This window comes from Rhipicephalus sanguineus, chromosome 1 (assembly GCF_013339695.2).
Source record: "Rhipicephalus sanguineus isolate Rsan-2018 chromosome 1, BIME_Rsan_1.4, whole genome shotgun sequence".
Lineage (NCBI taxonomy): Eukaryota > Metazoa > Arthropoda > Arachnida > Ixodida > Ixodidae > Rhipicephalus > Rhipicephalus sanguineus.
Window position 1 is genome coordinate 161,490,699 of NC_051176.1, and position 19,634 is coordinate 161,510,332.

The window sequence follows — 19,634 nt, forward strand, 5'->3', positions numbered from 1 at the left end:
ACATGTTCGCACTACTAATAGATATTGATGCGACCAAAGCAAAACACGTGAACAGTGTGAAGTTTCAGTAGCAAATGAGTCATCGGCCTGCACACAAATGCGGTCGGACGCTTCTGCATGTGAAGAAGCACGCCAAGTACTGCACAGCACACACAGTCAAATCCACGGAAATGCAAAAGAATCGACACACACAGACGGCAATGCGTAACGATGCCTAGACTAAAAAAAAAGGAAAACTCGTAATAGCGGCTGGCTGCCAAACGCGCTCTGGATCGTGTCACCGCTGCTGTGACGTCAAAATGAGCACGTGAGCATGCCGCGAAAATAAACAGCCGGCGCTGCGTTGACTGATCTATGTCGGTGCCGGAAGAACTGCATATGCAAGCTGCACGAAAAGAATAATAAAAATATCCTGCTGGAGAGAGAAAGGATCGGAATACTCGTTTTCGGCTTCCCGAGAGTGCGCGTGTGGTTGGCCAGATTCATCGCTGATGCAAGAGTGTACGAGGGAACATTTACGGGGCGATGTGCATTACACAAATTGTCCGCGAGAGCCTGCATGCAAGGCATAAACGATGAGCCCAGAATGATGAACGACTCCGCGCGTACGTACCTGACAATGCGATGGCAAAAAAGAAAAAAAAAAAAGAGAATACTTTTTCCTGGAACACATTTTAAATCACGTAATTTATGTCCGCTAAGCACCTGCATTGCGTGCCCTCGTTTTTCTTTACTTTTTTTTAATATCCGTTCCTGCGAGCTTAACTAAGCAAAAAGCAACGGAAACGTTTCGACTGGAGATAACGACGAGTCAGAGTGCGCACACGCAGCTTTGAGGTTACCACAATGAAATGTAATTAGGCTGAGGCACTACGCGGCACACGCCGATTAACAAGCCGCGACTGTGATAACACTCAGAGCTCCGTGACCTCCTCCAGACGCACGCTATTAGTCATGGACTAAACAGAACGTATCATAAGTAGCCTGCGCGTCTATCGCAACAACACAGATAACGGTATCTCGTCCTATTTATCATATTACGCATACCAATAAGCGTGAACTGTCACGCATCGCCGCCAGCACGTGCGCCATGGCATGCATGGAAAGTGGCGCCTATGCGCAAAACCCAAGTGAAGCTCTCGAGTGATCGACAAGCGGCAGCTCGATTTTTGCACTTCATTACGGCAAGCGTAACGATTCATTTCCCCGCCGTGTAGCGCCAAAAGACCCTGTTCGTAGCGTTTGCTGTCGGGCTAGTTGGTATATGGCTGAAGTTGAATTGATGGCGCAAATGCTCGGACAGGGACGAAGAACACAGGACGCGGACAAGCGCATCGTGTTCTTCGTCCCTCTCCGAACATTTGCGCCATCAATTCAACTTCACCCCTGTTCGCACGTTGAGGCCGAGCGCTTACAAATGCGAAAAATCGTCTGCTGCCAAACGGCGGTGCGAACCTCTCCGATTGTGCTTTCCCTTCCCTGGGAGACACACAGTGCTCTCGCCCTCCACGAGGTCGGGGAGAGAAGGCCCTACCCATGGGAAGGACGACGGGGGTATAGATGACCGCATCTTGACAGTCGTGTAGGCGCGGATTGCCGGTGTTTGCGAAACTAGCAAACCCGTCCTGCCAATAACTTCCCACTGTGATGTATTTATGTACGAGCCGCTACTCGGATACACTGGGCTCCTCTCAGCCTCGCCCGAGCGGGCTTTCTGCCGGTGAACGGGAGTTGAAAGGAGAAGCAAAAGCACCGTTCCCTCTTTTTGACAAGCCGGCATGCGGTCGCTTTCGCCGACGATCAATGGAAGTCGCATGCTGTTACGAGCGGAGAGCTCGCGATCTCTACTAGTAACAGTCTTAGCTTTTGGAGATTAAGACGGAACTCACCTCCGCAACTCAGAAGGAGAAGCCCGTAGACACCCGAACTGGCGGAACAAAAAATCCGCCGTGTGGGCCGGCGACTGTGGCGTGGCTCTGGGTGGCGATGCCCCTCGCGCTGTGCTTTGAACAACGGCGTGCAGACGCTTACGAGCTCGGCTGTAGTACGGTAGCTTCAGCGGTGGTCGCGTCGGCCCGCCGAACGGCTCGGAAAGAAAGCCTGCAAAGCGTGGACCAACCAAATGGTTTACTTCGATGTCGGACCACGCTCAGGAGCAGCACGGTTTGTCGCGGCACCTCTCTCCGGCCCCCGGTCGCGCCATGGGAAGCTGCCGCCGGCAAAAAAGAACGTCACTTCCGCCCGAAGCGCCCACGTGATATGAGGCGTGCCTCCGCGCCGGCCGGCACCGCGCGAGAAAAGATGCCGGCGCGGGCTGGTCGCTTCAGTGCTGTGGCGCGTTTTCGAAACATGCGACGAGTCTTTCTCGTTTGAAAACGCAGAAATATTTCACTAGTGTTCAAGCGAAAGTGCGGTATACCATTTCACTGGCGTCAAACATTTTCTTTTTCGACGACATTCTGATAGCGCCTGACGCACGAAATAAGACGGCGCCTAAAAATGCCTCTTGTTCTTTTTTGAGATCGCCAGAGCTAACAGTGTATTAACAGTCCGTCCTATTTCACATAACTTCAAGCAGTACGTAAAAAATACGGCAGATGCCACGCCTTGTGGGAATCGGTTTCATGCGAAGCAGTCAGCAAGTAGTCGTCTATGCTGCATTTCTGGCTTTGAGCCAAGCGTTGGATCGTAGCGTTTTTGTAAGTGTAGTAGTTGTGTGCACATCGTGGGCTTACCAGGCACGTCGACTACACTGGTGTTTAAAGGGTAGCTTATGGTCTGACGTAACGTCAGCACTTATGTTAGAGCGCATACGTCAGTATTATCGAAACGAAGTGCACGCTACGGTGAATATCATTTGTTAACATATTGCTCCGCGTTCGAGCAACGCTTGAATATAGCTTGCTGAATAATAGTAAAACAAATATATTGTTTATTAGTCTGCTATAAAAGCGGAGCCAACACTGGTACCACAATTGATGTTAACCTGACATGACGCCTGTATCATAGGAGTACATTTGTAATGTGTATTGCTTTGTTATCAGATTAGATAGCCAGCACTGCAACCACAATTGATGTTGCACCGACATTATGCCTGCATAGAGCTTTTTTCCAAAGCAGTTCGAAGACCTGGCGTGACTCTGGGGTAGAATACCTGACTGCCACGTGGAACGCTTGGATTCGATTCCTGCTGGGTTCCTGATCTTTATTCTTTGCATTCGTCGGGTCAATGCTGCCGATATCGGGGTTACTTAGCGCTCTCGCATTTAAATAACCCATGTCTGTCCTCGCCGTTCCTGGGTATATATAAACTGTCAATCACCTGCGGCGCATACCCGCATACTGCGACCCGTGGTATACGGGCATGTGCCACACATGTCTGGAGGAAAGGGTTTGACGACGTACGCGACAGGATTTTCACGTTATTCAGGTCATGACCAGGCAGTCGTATACGTCAAACCCTCTTACCCTCCCATGCCGGTTTTGGTCTACACCATGTTAAGAGAGCACCCAGACGTAGGCGGCTAGATAGATAGATAGATAGATAGATAGATAGATAGATAGATAGATAGATAGATAGATAGATAGATAGATAGATAGATAGATAGATAGATAGATAGATAGATAGATAGATAGATAGATAGATAGATAGATAGATAGATAGATAGATAGATAGATAGATAGATTCGCTAAGAAATGCTTCACATAAAAAACTGGTAGATCATGCGCGATTGCGTTACTCAGATAATTTTTTTTTTCGTGATGATTTCTCCAATTATTTAAGTTCGATTATACAAATGTTAATATTTTCGGGTTAAGGCATAAGTTGTATCGGGAAGGTTTGGAGCACGTTCACAAGCACAAAATCGAGTTATATCCCTGATATCTCCGATGCGATTACTTTTTTGCCAGCTTTCCGAAGCCGCTCGATACTATATATCTCCATACTACGGCCGAAATTCGGGGGAATCATCGGAGCGCGAAACATTGCGGGAATCGTTGTAGTGCGAGACATCGATGCGTGTAAACTTTCAGGCTTGTGGGGCCCACGCGTTCGAGTGGTTAGACAGAATGGAAGTTCTGGGCGAGCCGTCCTGCAATACTTGAAGGCAACAGAATTGAGCGACCGCCTGTGATACGCTGCACTGTGGGTGTGTTGTGAAATGTGTCTCCCTTTCTCTCTCTCTCTCTCCTGTACTCCTCTATTCCCCTCCCCATGTGTAGGGTAGCAAACTGGACGTAGTCTAGCTAACCTCCCTGCCTTTCCTATATGCCTTCTCCCTCTCTCTCTCTCTCTCTCTCTCTCTTTGCATCACCTCTCTACAATTCATTTTTCCACGCGCGCTTTTTCTCTCCGCTCTCCTTTCCATCTTTCTTTCCCCTAGTGTAGGGAGCAAACCAGATGTTTCAAACCAGTGAACTCCCTACGTTTCCCTGGTTTGTATTTTTATCTTCCTCTCTGGTCGCATATGTGGCCAGGCGTTGATCGGGTTGCGGAACGGTGATTCAAAGGTGGCCACAAAAGGAAGCCCATTCTGTAGATCGTGCACTTGCATTCTGAGCATTCTGAGGCTTGGACACGGTTGCTTTTTTAACACCGGTGCTGTTGAAGCTTGGAGTAGCGCCGTTTGTCGAACGCGCAAAATTGGCGAAGCGGGGGAGAGCGAAGTTAAGAGAGGAGGAAAGCCTAGTATAATTATGCAATGCAATGGTAGGAAAGGTGGAGGAGAGTAAATGCATAGTATAGTATAGTATAGTATAGTATAGTATAGTATAGTATAGTATAGTATAGTATAGTATAGTATAGTATAGTGTAACAAATGGGCGGGAAAGCGAAGTGAGGGTCAGTATGAGGGAAAGGAGGATGGAGGGCATAGCATAGTTTAGTGGAGGCGAATAAAGGAGAGTTGCGAGTTGGAGGGTGCAGTCATGCTAGGTAAGGCCACCCGCTCCGCTGTTTCGTCAGTCATCGCACATCCAGTGCGTAGCTGCCCCAATCTTTTTTTCTATATTTTAATTTTTTGGAGGCGTATTTTGATCTTACTTTTACGTAGCAGTTATAAGGTCATACGTTCAATCTGTATTTTTCCCCCTTGAATATAGATCGGAAAATTGCGTTTATGTTGTTGATGGAAGGACGTGGTATGTGATGATGATGATAATGAAAATGCTTTCTTATTGACGTGGAAAGAAAAATGGTTCCGTAGTCTGACACTCCTATGACGTCTTCGGCGATGAGAAATCCCGGTCGCTTCCCATGAAAGGCGTTGCTTCAAGATGACGTCAAGACGAGCTTGTGCGCGTTTGAAGCGTGCTTTGAAAGAAGGATGCCTTTGTGTTGTCTGAAGGAAAGCTAACTACAATGCCAGCTTTAGCGCGAGGCCTATCGCTTATCGTAGGTCATGTCAGCTTTGCATTTTCAACGAAGCTGCAGGTGGTCAATGCAAGGGTCGGTAATTTTACGACCAAGAACTGCAGTGGAAGTGGCCTCGTTCTTTGGGAACATATTTGGCAGCACTGTGGAAATTCTCAAGCGCAAGCGTGTAGTGATGGTTTCCTCTTTAAGGGGAAAGTCTTAGATGCGTCATAAAACGCGAAAATCGACAGGCGTCCCGCGTCCCGCGTCGGCGCCCCCCGTTGTCGGCGTCAACACGAGTGATGCAAAAAATGTGATGACGCCACAACATGACATCATCATACGTCACAGATCGCAAAAATGTGTGAGTGACGTAACCTCACATTATGACGTCACCACATGACATCGTAGCTCGATCAAAGGTGGGCCGATCACGGAGGCAGTTCGAAACAAGGGGATGTGCTTCCGATCCTGGAGGCAGTGTAAAACATCGTTAGGTGCAGAAAGCTTTCGGGGGGTGGCGGGGCAGGATCAATACATCGACTGAGAAGAAAAAGAAGACGGCTTTTGCCTTCCAGTCGTCTTAGGTGAATGCATGAGGGACCCTGCCGAATTTTTGTTTTCATTTTAGTAGTTCAAGCCTAACAGATGATGTTAAACTAACCTCGAATGTTCCCAGACATTCTGACGCAGTTTTGCGCAAGGCAGCAGCTACACGTGCAATGGGCCGGTATTAATTTTTATTTATTTATTTATTAGTGAAACCTACATCGCCCAAATGGGCATTATTGTAGGGGGGTTAGAAAGGAAAAACACAATATAATAACATAATAAACATAATAAAACATAGAAAGGAACGTGTGTGGCAATATACATACAGCCCTCTTCCCCTCATGCGTGCGTCTTGTGCGTCTTCGTCGTGTTTCCCTCTTATTCGTGTTTGGTCCCGGCATACAGAGCGCAAGTCTGTAGGTGCTAAAGCATGACGCGTAATTATGCGTCGTATTCGCACCACATTTGCCAGCCGCTGTTGAGTGCCCGTAGAATGGGTAAAAATTGCGCATTCCACCCCCTGGAAGTGGGTTGATGGGGGGCCGTATTAATCCAGTGTTGCTCGGGAAGCCTGCTTTACCTCCGCGGAGGTCGACCCAGTATTGCACCAATCGATCGCCTTGCCAACACTGTATATGTTCCCTACTGCAAAATCCAGTAGCACTTACAAGGATCGCGTAGTGACCATTGCACATCTGGTGCGTTGCAATGACTGATTCTACGTAAATGTCTTTTGAATGCAGACTAGCGTCAAATGTATACTTGTGGCTGCGGGTGGCCGATGAAACGTCGTATGTTACCTGCATTCGCGACACACACATCTAGCTGACAAATCGCTTATGAAATCTGTCGCCCGCTAGCATCTCTCTCCTTTATTTCGTCGTTCCACGTGTCGTGATGCGCGTTGAAATATTTGCAAATGATGTGTAATATTGGGCGGCAATCACGTAGATGCTTAAGAAACTTTCAACTAGAACCTTCTTTTTTGGAGATCTGTACATGAATGCGATACTGGCTTTTTATTTTGTTAATCCGCGCTTAATTCTGAAAACCGCCATCCAGCATATAACATCGCAAATCTCTGACGTACAAAGCAACATGGATGATTTCCCGACGTGCATAAAAGGTCATAGAGTTTCCTACAATACTTACTAGAGGGAACTCTGGCGCTAGTGTCTATGGGAGCTGCAATGCATCGCGCTTCAGCCAGCATGGGAATCATGGGTATAGTTATGGTGGCTAGAGGGGGAAGTGTGACGGGCGAGAGCGGAGGGCTGTACGAATTCCCAATGAAAGATGGCGGTCACACCAGGTGGCGCTACCTGCGCCGTAGGTGCTTGCGGCGGCATTTGCCTGCTTTGCGTATGGCCGCTAGACGTTAGTGTCACTTGTTCCTAATAATCGCTTATACCCCGCGCCCGTGCTGTTAAAGGCGCTACGTGTTTGTTTCGCTAAGAAGCATGTGTTGCAAGTTCTTAGCCACGTTAAGCAAGAGGAAAAAAAAAAAGAAAACCAAGAATGCTTTTAAATCAGACGGAACTGGCGTGCCTCCAGGTTTTCATAGTTAAATATTTCTTAATATCGGTTTGCTTTGACATGTTTAATCTGCAACAGTGCGCAAAAACTGGGCTAGTTGGTTTATTTTTATGGTAAAAGCAGCGCAAAAAGACGGCAACACGAGAAGAAGAACGACACAGGACAGGCGCTGAACTGTTCAGCGCTGGTCCTGTGTCGTTCTTATTATCGTGTTCCTTTTGCGCTGCTTTTACCATATTTATAGGCTGCTTCAGTTGAACTAAACCACTTGCTCGGCTGCATAGCCCAGCTGACTTTAAACTGTTTTTTCCTCCTAGTGAAATGTAAAGCGTTTACAATCGTTCATAGCGAGTATATTTGCTGCAGTGCAGTGCGTTTCTTGTTTTTCTCTCTTAGTCCGCACCCATCTCCGCCCCTTCATTTCCTCTGCATTGTAGGGGGTTCTCTTGAGCGTGAAATGTTCAAAGCATTCACATTTTCCGGCTCCTTTTCCTTGAGAAAATTGAAGTGGAGATCGGAATGCTGCAGCTGGAGGCTCTTTGATACTGAACATTTTATTTCATTATTTTAGCGATACTTCTATCTGTACAAGCACCAATGATTTCTGTTAACTTGCGGCTTTAGATGCATACTAAATACACGCAAGGGAAATGTTAAAACATGTTTATTTATCACACATTTGTCATCCCATACTTATGTCAGACATTTGTTATCAAATACTTCCCTATCACGTTAAGAGGTCAAATTACTTGACCCTCCTCAACTTCAAGTGTTTTTGGCGCTCCCTTTGGACACTCCTGTCTGCTTTTCTTTTTTTCGTAAAGTACTTCGGTGCGTCCGGGAACACCGTAGGCAAACGCGGGGTATCTCAACAACCTCACCATTTATAATGTGTTGGTATGTCCTTTCGATGAAACCCACGTCGAAGTGCCGCTCGCAAACAACGCTGTGCCTCGTCAGCTCTTTGTCAGTCCGCTTAATATTTCGAGCTCATTGCTCTCGCCTCGAGAGATCCTTCGGGGCTTCAAAGACCGAAAGCTTCTCCGAGCACGATCTATACCCGCCTTTACAGCCAGGGACGGAGCATGTACTTGCGCGATTTGACGGCATGGTTCGCAGAACACGTGGGTACAGTGGCGGGTAAACAAACGACGACAGCGAAGGCGAGGCATCCGAACAAGGTGACGGCACAGCACAGAGAAAACGAACGAGGCAAAGCAAGCGCGGCGATCACCAACTACTACACCAGCGCCCCTTGCGGCGGCCAGAACTTTCATTGCGTTCCGCGCAGCCGTCTCCCACGGCGGGGATGCAGCGCCCGTCACACTTCCCCCTCTAGCCACCATAGTATAGTTAGAGTGTACTCTAGTATAGTACACGGATTTGTCTAAACTTCGTTCTTTCGGCTCCGTTTGGCTCCGCGTCTGCATCCGCTTTGTCGCAAAACGAAGTTCAGCAAAAATCAGCAGTTTCACTTCACCACTTTAACTTCTTTAGGCTCACCGATTCAAATCTGGTCACGAAGTTCACAACAATCCATTCTTTTATCCGAAAGAAAACCAAAACATAGCAATAAACAAAGCCACAAGTGCGTTCGAAGCCCAAAAGCACGAAAACTAGGCAAATCCGTGTACTACCCATCATTCCCATGGTGGCTGAACGATCGCAGCGCCAGAGTTCCCTCTAGGTCATTTTAGGAAACTGTATGTAAAAGATAGCCCTTCCATCCGAAAGAAGGTGATGTTCGGGTTCGTATGGGCTATACTTATCCACATAACGATCTTCGGTTGGGTAGTCCGGCTTCCGTGGGAACCATAATTGAAAATGGTGGGCCTTTTATAAGGAGGTCTAGCTCGGTTAGTCGATGTATTATTCCGCAACAGCTCCACTGCACTGGGAAAGCCACATTTGGTTCATTGGTGTGACATGCTTGACGCATGAGAATTCCGTAGCATAAGAGCGCAATTGGATATATTCCAGAGCCAACACTGCCTCAAGAACAGTCTTCTAGAAGTTTGGGGTCAATCCTGCTAAATGGGATCGTAGTGACGCACAAAGGACGCGTATTACCTCAGTGGTATCTCAGCCTTAATTGCTGGCTGCTCGGTGCGTCAATTATATTCACTGCTCTGAAATCTTTGGCTTCCAGACACTAGCTCCTCGTTTCCAGTTTTGGATGAAGTTGGGGCCAACTTCGAAATTTCGGTCTCATCTAGTTTTCTCCCCATTGGTCGATTTCCCTGTCGGCTCTTATTATTTCCCTCATTCTTATGATCTAGCGCAGTAAAAGCGTCAGGGACCGTCGTTGTTGACGATGCAGAATTCGGACCAGACAGGAATGCCTTTCTGCGATGTCGCGCTGTTACTTGAAACGGGCATCCGCTGTAGCTTGCACCCCCACCCCCTCCATTGTTTCCCCGTCGCTGGAACGTGACTTTACCCAACTTGAAGTCATGTGATCCGCCGCACCATTTGCAGCGCTATTCATCTGTGCAAATTTTCGGCACGTGCCCAAGTCGGTGGCATTTGAAACAATGTGGAGACGCTTCTACGTAATCCATCGTTTCGTGCCGTGTGACTTCACCGATTTATGTGACTAGGCCGCTTGCTATTATGGGCGAATGTACAAACTACAGCCAGTGGTTTTGACGTCTCTCTCTCTCTTTGGTCTCCATCGTGGGTGGCAATGCGTCTGACATGGAAAACTCCTTGTGATTTCATGAATTCGAGCACTTCAGTTTCTGCGCCATCTTGGAGTACACGCATAACACACGTGCTCTGAGACCCGCCACGGTGGTCTTGTGGTTATGGTGCTCGACTGAAGGTCGCGGGATCGAATCCCGGCCGCGGCGGCGGCATTTTGATGGAGGCAAAATGCTAGAGGCCTGTATACTTAGATTTAGGTGCACGTTAGAGACGACCAGATGGTCAAAATTTCCGGAGCCCTCCACTACGGCGTCCCTCATAATCATATCGTGGTTTTGGGGCGTAAAAAACCCCAATAATTATCATATTACCGCACCCATAGATGAAAGTATACTTCCGTGTAAAAGCTTACTGCCCACTCATGAATGCTGGCCTGCGTGCCCTATGGCAACTCGCAATTCCAGTAATTTTGTCACTTCGATTCCTGGATGAGCTCGTAAGTGTAATATGCTCGCAATTGCAATAAAGCAATGAACTTACTCGCATCTTTATACTAAATACGTAGATCGCATTCAGGTATATATACCGATGGACCATATTGGCAGCGAAGCTCTATAGCGGCGTTTTTCATACCGGCATACCAAGAGCAAAAGCTTTTGAGATCTGTCACTTTACAACATCCACAACGGCATAAGCTTATGCAACACTTTCTGCTTTACGCTTCATACGTCGGCAGCTATGACCGCTTCGCTGCTCAGTTTTGCGTGACTCGAGATCCATATTGCTCGATCGGCATCAAATAAATCAGCCCAGAAAAAAACAGATAGCACATTGACATACGAAATGCAGAAGACATATACACCAACCATTCCTTAAACACATTTTATTTAAAAAAAAAAGCGTTTGATACCGCAGCTTCGAAACATGACGAACGTATTGTTACGCCCGAAACAGACTTTCTTCCCTTACTCCTTTTAGGGTTCCTAGCCGTAGTCGTTTTGTCCCACCGAGCGGGTGCACTTAGTGGCGATATTTTGTTCTACCGCAAATAGACATGCAGGGTGACTGCTGAACACAAACAATAAAAACAAAAAAAAACAAAAAAAACAATTGTGTGCGATAAGACTGCAATACGATAAAACTAAGATACGATATATTTAGCGGGGACGTTTTTGTTCAGCCGCTAAAAGCCACAAGACGACTGCTGAACGCGACACTGTTAAGCCGTCAAAAAGGGGCCACTTGTGTGAGATAAGCCTACAATAGAATCCCACGTCGGCACAGCTCGAACACTGCTCCGGTTAACAGCAGCGCACTTAAGCTTATCGCATCACCTACGCAGCTACTAAAACGAGAAACGTTATGGCATAGCACGTAAGCTTAAGAAGTCTGGGGCCAAGTCTACAGAGCCACGCTGCGTTTACAAAAGCTCAGGTATGCAGCTTTTCTGGACACCAGCGGCCTAGTTCGCGTGAACGACACCACGTGGCGTATCGACCTTAAAGAATTCAAAAGTCCCGCCAAGACGTATGCAGTGACGCGGCACTAAATAAAAGAGAATCAAAAGAAACGGTACACACGCCCCGACACTGTCGCTTCACCGCTCAGAAAAGAGAGCGCTGTGAGTCGGCGTTATCTCGACGGCGACGACTGGCAATGAATTGGCAGTTTTTCTAGATGTGCCATGCCGAATGTCTGGCCGTTATAGACGCGCCCGCGATGCATCAAGAGAATCATGCTATTTCTTTGTTTGTTTAGTTTCTTGCGCTGGCCTTACCAGCGGGATATTGGAGCAGCATGCTGCTTTCCGAGTTTCTTTTTGAGCTAGTGGGAACCATTATGTTTGTGTACGAACAGGATATTGTGGTTGCATAATAAGCGAATTACCTTTGGTGTACCATTTAGGTGTTGCTCGTTTGCTCCTTGCGTTACCTCAAATTAGAACTGGATAAGTTTGAGGACGCTAGGAATGAGAGTAAAAGAAAACCAAGTTAAAGATAGTTTTTATTTGTTTTCAATTAGTTCTTATCGAAGTGTGGCTGCCACGGCCAGCTTGGCGCCGTGAAACCGGGTGTGCAAAAATGATACAGTCGTTGAATGATGATATTGTACTCAGGAAAATGCGAACTTGGTAAGCTTTTTTGTTAGGAATGTACGTGTAGTAGAACACATATGACCGACGTGTTGTGTAATAACATCCAGATCTGCCATCCATGCCACCCAAAAAAGGCACCTATCTATCATATTGCATTTCTTCTTTTTCTTTCTTTCTCTTTCTTTTTTTTCCACAGTCGACTAACTCATATGCTGCAGGTGATTGTCTTGAATCCTGTTGGCGCAGCTACACCACCAGGTTACTCTAATGGGCTGGCAGCTCTCCCGAAGCACTCCTTTCATGTTCTGTGTAGGCGCAGTCTGTTTCAACATTGCACTTCATCAAGCACAAAGTCAATCATGAATCATCTACTGGTCCAATCGTCCACTTTGATCAGCACAAAGAGTTGCAGAAAAGCGAATTTTGGCGTTTTTGCGCTGACAGCAATGATTGTTAATGCGACATAATATTGTAACTATTCCTACAATCTCTGAAAACCACTTCTTTATTCTGTATCACTCGTGATGTAGAATATAAAATGCATTTGACTTGCTCAACGATGGGTCGCAAGACACAGCAGAGAAAAGCGAACCCTTTAATTCCCCCTTCTTTCGTTCACTCAGCATATGAAAATTTATTAAGCTGTGAGCGGAGCTCCTTCTGTTGCCATGAAGATGTGCAGGCGTTCCAAAGGAAATATTATGCCTTTCTTTCCAGGAGATTTCCTTAAGATTCCCTGACAGGCAAGCCTTCATAGTGCACGAATGAGATGTGCAGAATGCTGTACGCAGTGCGCTGCTATTTACTAAAGAAAAAAATGCGTTTAAAATTAATACGCACGTTATTAGGCATTCTCGCTTTATTCTGTGCTTATAAAAGAGTAAAAGAAGTTAAAGTTGAGAGAGGCGTTGCCTTCGCGACTGATAGTGAACGCATGTCGAGCAACGGCGCATGCGCGCGGCGCTTTCTACATTGAATGAACTTCTAGGTGGTACACATTAGAAGAGGGAAAAAATGCATTCAATAACGTTTCGGCTGTGGCACGGGCTGCACAAGACTCTGACGAAGGCGGTGTCATGGCTGAAACGATAGTAAAGGCATCTTTTCTTTTTTTTTTAGTGAGTGCCACCCGCAAGGTATTCTCTCTAGACACAACACACTCACACATTATATATATATATATATATATATATATATATATATATATATATATATATATATATATATATATATATATATATATATATATATATATATATATATATATAGCTTGCTTGCGGGCCCAATGGGAAGTATGGATCCCCGAGAGCAGCCTATGGCGTTGTTGGCACAATGTGCTAGAGGGACGTCTGCATACATATATATATATATATATATATATATATATATATATATATATATATATATATATATATATATATTATATACAGGGTGTCCCAGCTATCACGCAGCACAATTTAAAAAAAGAGGAACGGCGTTACGCGAGGCAAATCTATATACTAGAGCACTGCACGGGCCGGATTTTACGGCCCGGGCACAGCCCGCGCCCGCTTTATGAAGCCCAAGCCCAGCCCGGGTCCGTGGTCCGAAGCGCGGGCCCGGCCCAGGCCAGGGCGTACATGACCGAACCCAGCCCGAGCCCGGCCCGGGCGTACTTGACCATACCCAGCCCGAGCCCGGCCCGGGCCCGGGCGTTCATTACTAAACTAATCCAGGGCGCGCTTGTTCATGACCAGGCCCGACTCAGGCCCGCTAGAGGATATTAGTTGTTGATGATGATTAATAATGATGCCGTGCGCTTTGTAGCGGACGATCGGACGGAAAATGCGGTGTGTACATGCATCGAAATGTTGCTCTGCCCGCGGTGGTAGCTCAGCGGACAGCGGTTAAGCTGTTTCGCTGTTAAGTCCTAGGACGCGGGTGCGATTCCCGCGGCCACGGCGGCAGCAATTTGGTGGGGGCGAAATGCAAGAACACCCGTGTATATACTTATCTTTAGGTGCACGTTAGAGAACTCGAGGTGGTCGAAATTGATCCGGTGCCACTACGGCGTGCCTCGTAATCATATCGTGGTTTTGGCACGTAATACTAAGGAATATAAATGAAATGTACCGTATGTGTCAACCTCGAATAAAAGACCGAAATCTTTATTCCTCCCATGGGAACAACCGTGATCTCGCCCATTGTTAGTGCCGTTGATATACAGGGCGTTTCAAGAAATGTGTCCTACCTTCTCAAAAAATCAGGAAAATGCGATATTTGATTGCTGCCTTCAGAATTGGTTTTCCTGTAGTGGCGGGGATTTTAAGATGGTTAAAGAAATGAATTGGAACTGTAATTAAAAAGTTCAATAATTAACTTTTTCATTAGTGGAGTTAGGTGGTTGTGTCAAATGAGAGAATTGAAGTTCTTCATGCCAAAAACCCAACCCCACTTTCAGATTTCGAAAAAGTGGCATCTAGTAATAATTACGAAGTAATGACATTCAACAAAATTCAATGGCGATATCTCAACAGAAACATGGAAGAACGCAAGTGCCATATTCTTCTGAGACGTCCAAAATGAGTGAATGGCTTTTTCTGTAGCGCTAGGCATCTTAAGATGGTTAGAGACATGAATTGAGACAGTAATTAAGAAAGGTAAATCAATTAACTTTTTAATTAGTGGAGTTAGGTTACTGTGTCAAATTAAAGAATTGAAGTTCTTGCCAGAAACCCATCCCAGCATTGAGATTTCGAAAAAGCGGCCTCTAGTAATAATTACGAAGTAATGAAATTCAACAGAATTCGATGGCTTTCGCTATTGAAAGCCGTGGCATTTCGTTGAATTTCATTGCGCCACAACAATTACATAGAGGACGCTTTTTCGAAATCTCAAAGCTCGGATGGGTTCCTCGCATGAAGAACTTCAATTCTCCCATTTGACACAATCACCTAACTCCACTAATTAAAAAGTTAATTAATGTAACTTTCTTAATTACTGTCCTAAATGATGTCCTTAACTACCTGAAGATTCCTGCCGCTATAAAAAAAGCAATTCTGAAAGCCCCGAGCAAATATTTCATTTTAATGATTTTTTGAGAAGGTTGTTTATTTATTTATTTATTTATTTACAAATACTGCTATCTCGATAGAACGAGACATAGCAGGAGTGGGTACATAAGTAAATAAAACTACAAGCATACAAAACATTGAATCATACAAAGCAGAAGAGGGGCACGAGTTACAATGCATGATACTCGACGTACAATAAGGCATCATTAAAGCATCACAAAATGTGGTTCGGCAATTCTTCCACAAACTGTTCATTTGGCCTTTCCCGCAAGAAGCCATCTAAGCTGTTCCAAATTTCGACAACGCTTGGAAAAAAAGAGTACTTAAAGCAATTTACAAATGGCTGAAAAGGAATAATATTAAGTGGGTGGGATCGGCGCGTGGCACGCCTAGTGGAATGACTGAAATGTATCGGCGCTTGGATGCGACTGTGGCCGTGTACAATCTGATGAAGCAGTGCGATACGCTCAAGCATGCGTCGATGAGCCAAAGGTTCTAACGACAAAGCGCATGCGTGAGCAGAAGGAGAAAAATCGCGGTCATATCTGCGAAAAATGAACCGTATTGCTTTCTTTTGTATGGCCTCAAGCTTATTAATGTCAAGTGCAGTGTAGGGCGACCATACCACCGAGGCGTACTCTAGTAACGGCCTGACGAGGGATTTGTAAGCAGTTAATTTGCAGTCCCTGGTAGAGTGCTTGAGGGTTCGTTTCAGGTATCCCAGTTTCCTAAGTGCCTTAGCACAAATGGCTTCAATGTGCAGGTGCCAATTTAGATTTTCGGTGAAGGTAATTCCAAGATATTTAAATGTTTTCACAGAGTTAAGGTAGTGCCCATGGTAACTGTAGCGGAAAACTAGCGGCTGCTTTTTGTTAGTAAACGTCATTTGTACAGTCTTTTGGTAATTAATACTCATTTGCCACGCGGTGCTCCATGCACAAAAAGATGAAGATACATTGTTGAGACCCTCTTGATCACGTATGTTAGTTACACAGGTATAAAGCACGCAATCGTCAGCGTACAACCGCAGTCTCACCGGTGTGTCCCTAATGACCTGTGCTACATCATTAATTTAAATAATGAATAGCAAGGGCCCAAGAACCGAGCCCTGCGGTACACGGGAAGTAACCGTGGCCGACGGTGACTGTGCGTGATTGAAAGTGACAAATTGTGTCCTTAAACGTAACCAATCAGCTATCCAACCTAGTATTTTCTCGTTACTAATAATTTTGCTGAGCCTAAAAAGAAGTTTTCTGTGACACACCATATCAAATGCTTTTTTGTAATCTATAAATATGGCATCAACTTGACCTCGATTATTCACGGCTGAAGCGATGTCATGGGTGAATTCAATGAGTTGGGTAGTTGTGGAAAGGCCAGGGCGGAAACCGTGTTGATTCTGCGATAGTATGTCATTTTCAGAGAGGTACCGAAGAATATGCTTATGAATTATGTGCTCTAAGAGCTTGCAGCAAGTACGTTAAGGAAATAGGTCTGTAGTTGGAAATTTGTTGCTTATTACCCGATTTAAAGACAGGAATTACATTGGCGATTTTCCAAATTGTCGGCACTGTACATGTGTCTAATGATTTACGAAAAATTATCGCTAAATAACGAGCGTTCCATTCCGCATAACGCTTCAAGAACATATTTGGTATTCCATCCGGTCCGGCACTTTTATTAGTGTCGATGCTCAAGAGAAGGTTATAAATGCCGGTACAACTAATTTCAAGTTCTGGAATCGGACATATTTCCGGGTTATCATCAATGTCAGGGGTAGTACCGCTATCATCTCCAAATACAGATTTGAAATAGCCATTAAATGCTTCCGATATTGTCGAGGAATCTGAACAGGACACTTCATCTATTACAAAAGATGACGGGCAGCAAGTAGTGGGATTGATGGTTTGCCAAAAACTTACGCGGATTGGTTTTCATAAAAGAGGTTAATGTGGTATTGAAATAAAACTTTCTAGCTTTAGTCATTTTTGCTTTCAGTTCAGACTTGAGCAAGTTAATTAGGTGTTCCCCTTCCGTGTTGTGTACATTGCGTCGTTTCCGCAGGCGCTTAACGCGACGTTTGAGTTGTATGATGGGCCTGGTGTACCATGGGTGTGCAGCATGACGTTTTATAGTTTTCTGAGGGACAAACTGTGCAATGCACTCTCTAGCTATAGTATAAAAATGGTTAGTCAATGTCTCGACACTACAGCGATCACTACAAGACATGAAATCATCAAAACATGTTGCCAGCACACATTTCTTGAAAGACCCTCTCTCTCTCTCTCTCTCTCTCTCTCTCTCTCTCTCTCTATATATATATATATATATATATATATATATATATATATATATATATATATATATATATATATATATATATATATATTTATATATATATATACGTGATTTGGCGTGTTTATAAGGAAACCCACCAATGTACTTGTTACTTTGAGAAAGTCTGGTCCAGCAGAGGCAACGTTAGCGAAAATATACAGTGCCAATGTATATCTATACTGGTGAAAATAAATAGCACTTCAACTGTTTTTCTGTTTTTATTGCTAAGCTTTACTAAGAGCCAGCTCTTTGCGCGTGTCACTTGAGCTTGGCACAGTATACCTTAGACCATGCAATGTATTACGTTCGCGTGTGCTCGAAGGCCCGACTTACGCCTTTTAATGAGCGGGACCGAGTCCGGCCCGGCTCGGCCCGGCCCGCAGCCTCAAGCCCGGGCCCGGCCCGGGCCCGTACTTTCAAGCCCGAGCCCAGCCCGGGCCCGCCGGAAAACGCTTCGGACGGCCCGGCCCGGCCCGCGGGCCTCCCGGGTCCGTGCAGTGCTCTACTATATACTGCACATTATTCCGAGCACACTGGAATAGCCACTGCTATTTTTTCGTTAATGAGGTTTGATTAATTAGAAATAATTATATTTGTAACTCGACAAGTACTCACCTAATTGTCAAAATGTCAATGAGGCGTATGTAGGCATGTTCAAATGGCATCTGACTGCGCTACTTTCAGCAACGTGCTAATTGCGCGCCCATTTTTTCCAGTTGATCAAGAAAGCCCGCGAGGTTTGACTAACGTGTCGCTGCTGCACCATATATATATATATATATATATATATATATATATATATATATATATATATATATATATATATATATATATTATATATATATATATATATATATATATATATATATATATATATATATATATATATATATATATATGGTGCAGCAGCGACACGTTAGTCATAAACCTGAGGCGAACAAACAAGGCGAGCTTGATCTGTTCGTATAGCTTGATCACCCATTATTGTGACACAGTGAGGAGGACAATCTAGTGAGCATCGAATATGTGGCTCATTGAATCGGTAAGCAGAACTGTAGTGCGAAAAGCGCTTGCTAGTATTGAAGTCTTCTTCCTCGCTGTTTTCATTCGCTCTGTTGTAACTGCTGCTAACATGAGTATCTGTTCCGGGAAAGTCAGCAGTATAGACGAAATGCATGTGTCCATGCCTGAACGTCCCTCTTAGTGATTACTCTTACAAGTGCGTAAAGTGGCGTTGCTACAACGACAAAGGCAGTGTGTCATCTGCTGATATTCGCGATGAAATTGCCTATGCCGATCAGGAAAGCAGCGTACACTAAAGAACGTGTTGAAAGGGTGTCGTTTCGCCTCACAAAAATAGTCCTGATATCTTGCATGCTTCTCGATTGCATTATCGCCGCGCGCTCGGCACTTCCAGGTCACGAATGGCATGCACGTTATGAACGTGAGACAGCATTCTTCATAGGAAAGTGGCAAGCACTGAGAATTCAAGAAAGGAAACGCAAGCCAGCAGCAAAGCAGCCGGTGGAAGATCTCTCCGTCGTTGCCATCGCAACGGCGCGTGGCCGCGCTTTGTCGCGTTTCCGCGTCTGCTTGCCTACAGTTTCGCCGTCTGTTCCGCGCACACCAGTCCCCGCCGCCGTCGCCGCCGGCCTGCGGCAGTCAGCGAAGGGCGAGGGGGTGGGGGGGTGGAGGGGGCACTTGCTGAAGGCGTTGACTGTCTGAGAAAAATACCTATTCTCATTATTCTTGTCAGTAAAACACCCCCTCCGTCAAACTCTTGGGAGGAGAGGCGGGCCCCTAGGGCATACCCCCTAGCTACGGGCCTGGGCTCTGGACTCCTAGGTGGCCCCGGTCGGTCTATGAAGCTTCTTCCGAAGTACCACGGCCCGTACCGCGTGCTCTAGCAAACCTCGTACTTGATATACGTTGTCAAGTCGCTTGAGACTTATTGTAATCAAATAACTAGGCATGAGATCCTGCATATGGACCTGATAGAGCTTCGCTGTCACTGTGCAGCTGTCCGTAATTAGCCAGGGTGGCTCTTTTTCGGAGGGGT

At 45.7% G+C, this 19,634-nt stretch overlaps 2 protein-coding genes across 8 annotated transcripts in view; one reads left to right on the plus strand and one right to left on the minus strand.

Moving 5' to 3' along the window:
- LOC119401340 (elongation of very long chain fatty acids protein 6) overlaps positions 1–2,200 on the minus strand; it is a 118,615-nt gene extending 116,415 nt beyond the window's left edge. For all 4 annotated transcript variants that reach the window (XM_037668102.2, XM_037668079.2, XM_049417401.1 and 1 more), the window contains exon 1: positions 1,890–2,200. The gene's annotated coding sequence lies outside the window, so the exon portion shown is untranslated. The remainder of the gene's footprint in view (positions 1–1,889) is intronic.
- The window catches only part of LOC119401386 (protein transport protein Sec24A), a 651,765-nt gene that overhangs the window by 434,908 nt on the left and 197,223 nt on the right, over positions 1–19,634 (plus strand). For 3 of the 4 annotated variants that reach the window (XM_037668141.2, XM_037668149.2, XM_037668160.2), the window contains exon 1: positions 2,782–2,792. The exons of the other annotated variant lie outside the window; for it this stretch is intronic. The gene's annotated coding sequence lies outside the window, so the exon portion shown is untranslated. Of the gene's footprint in view, positions 1–2,781; positions 2,793–19,634 lie in introns of those variants that run through there. 4 annotated transcript variants of the gene reach the window in all.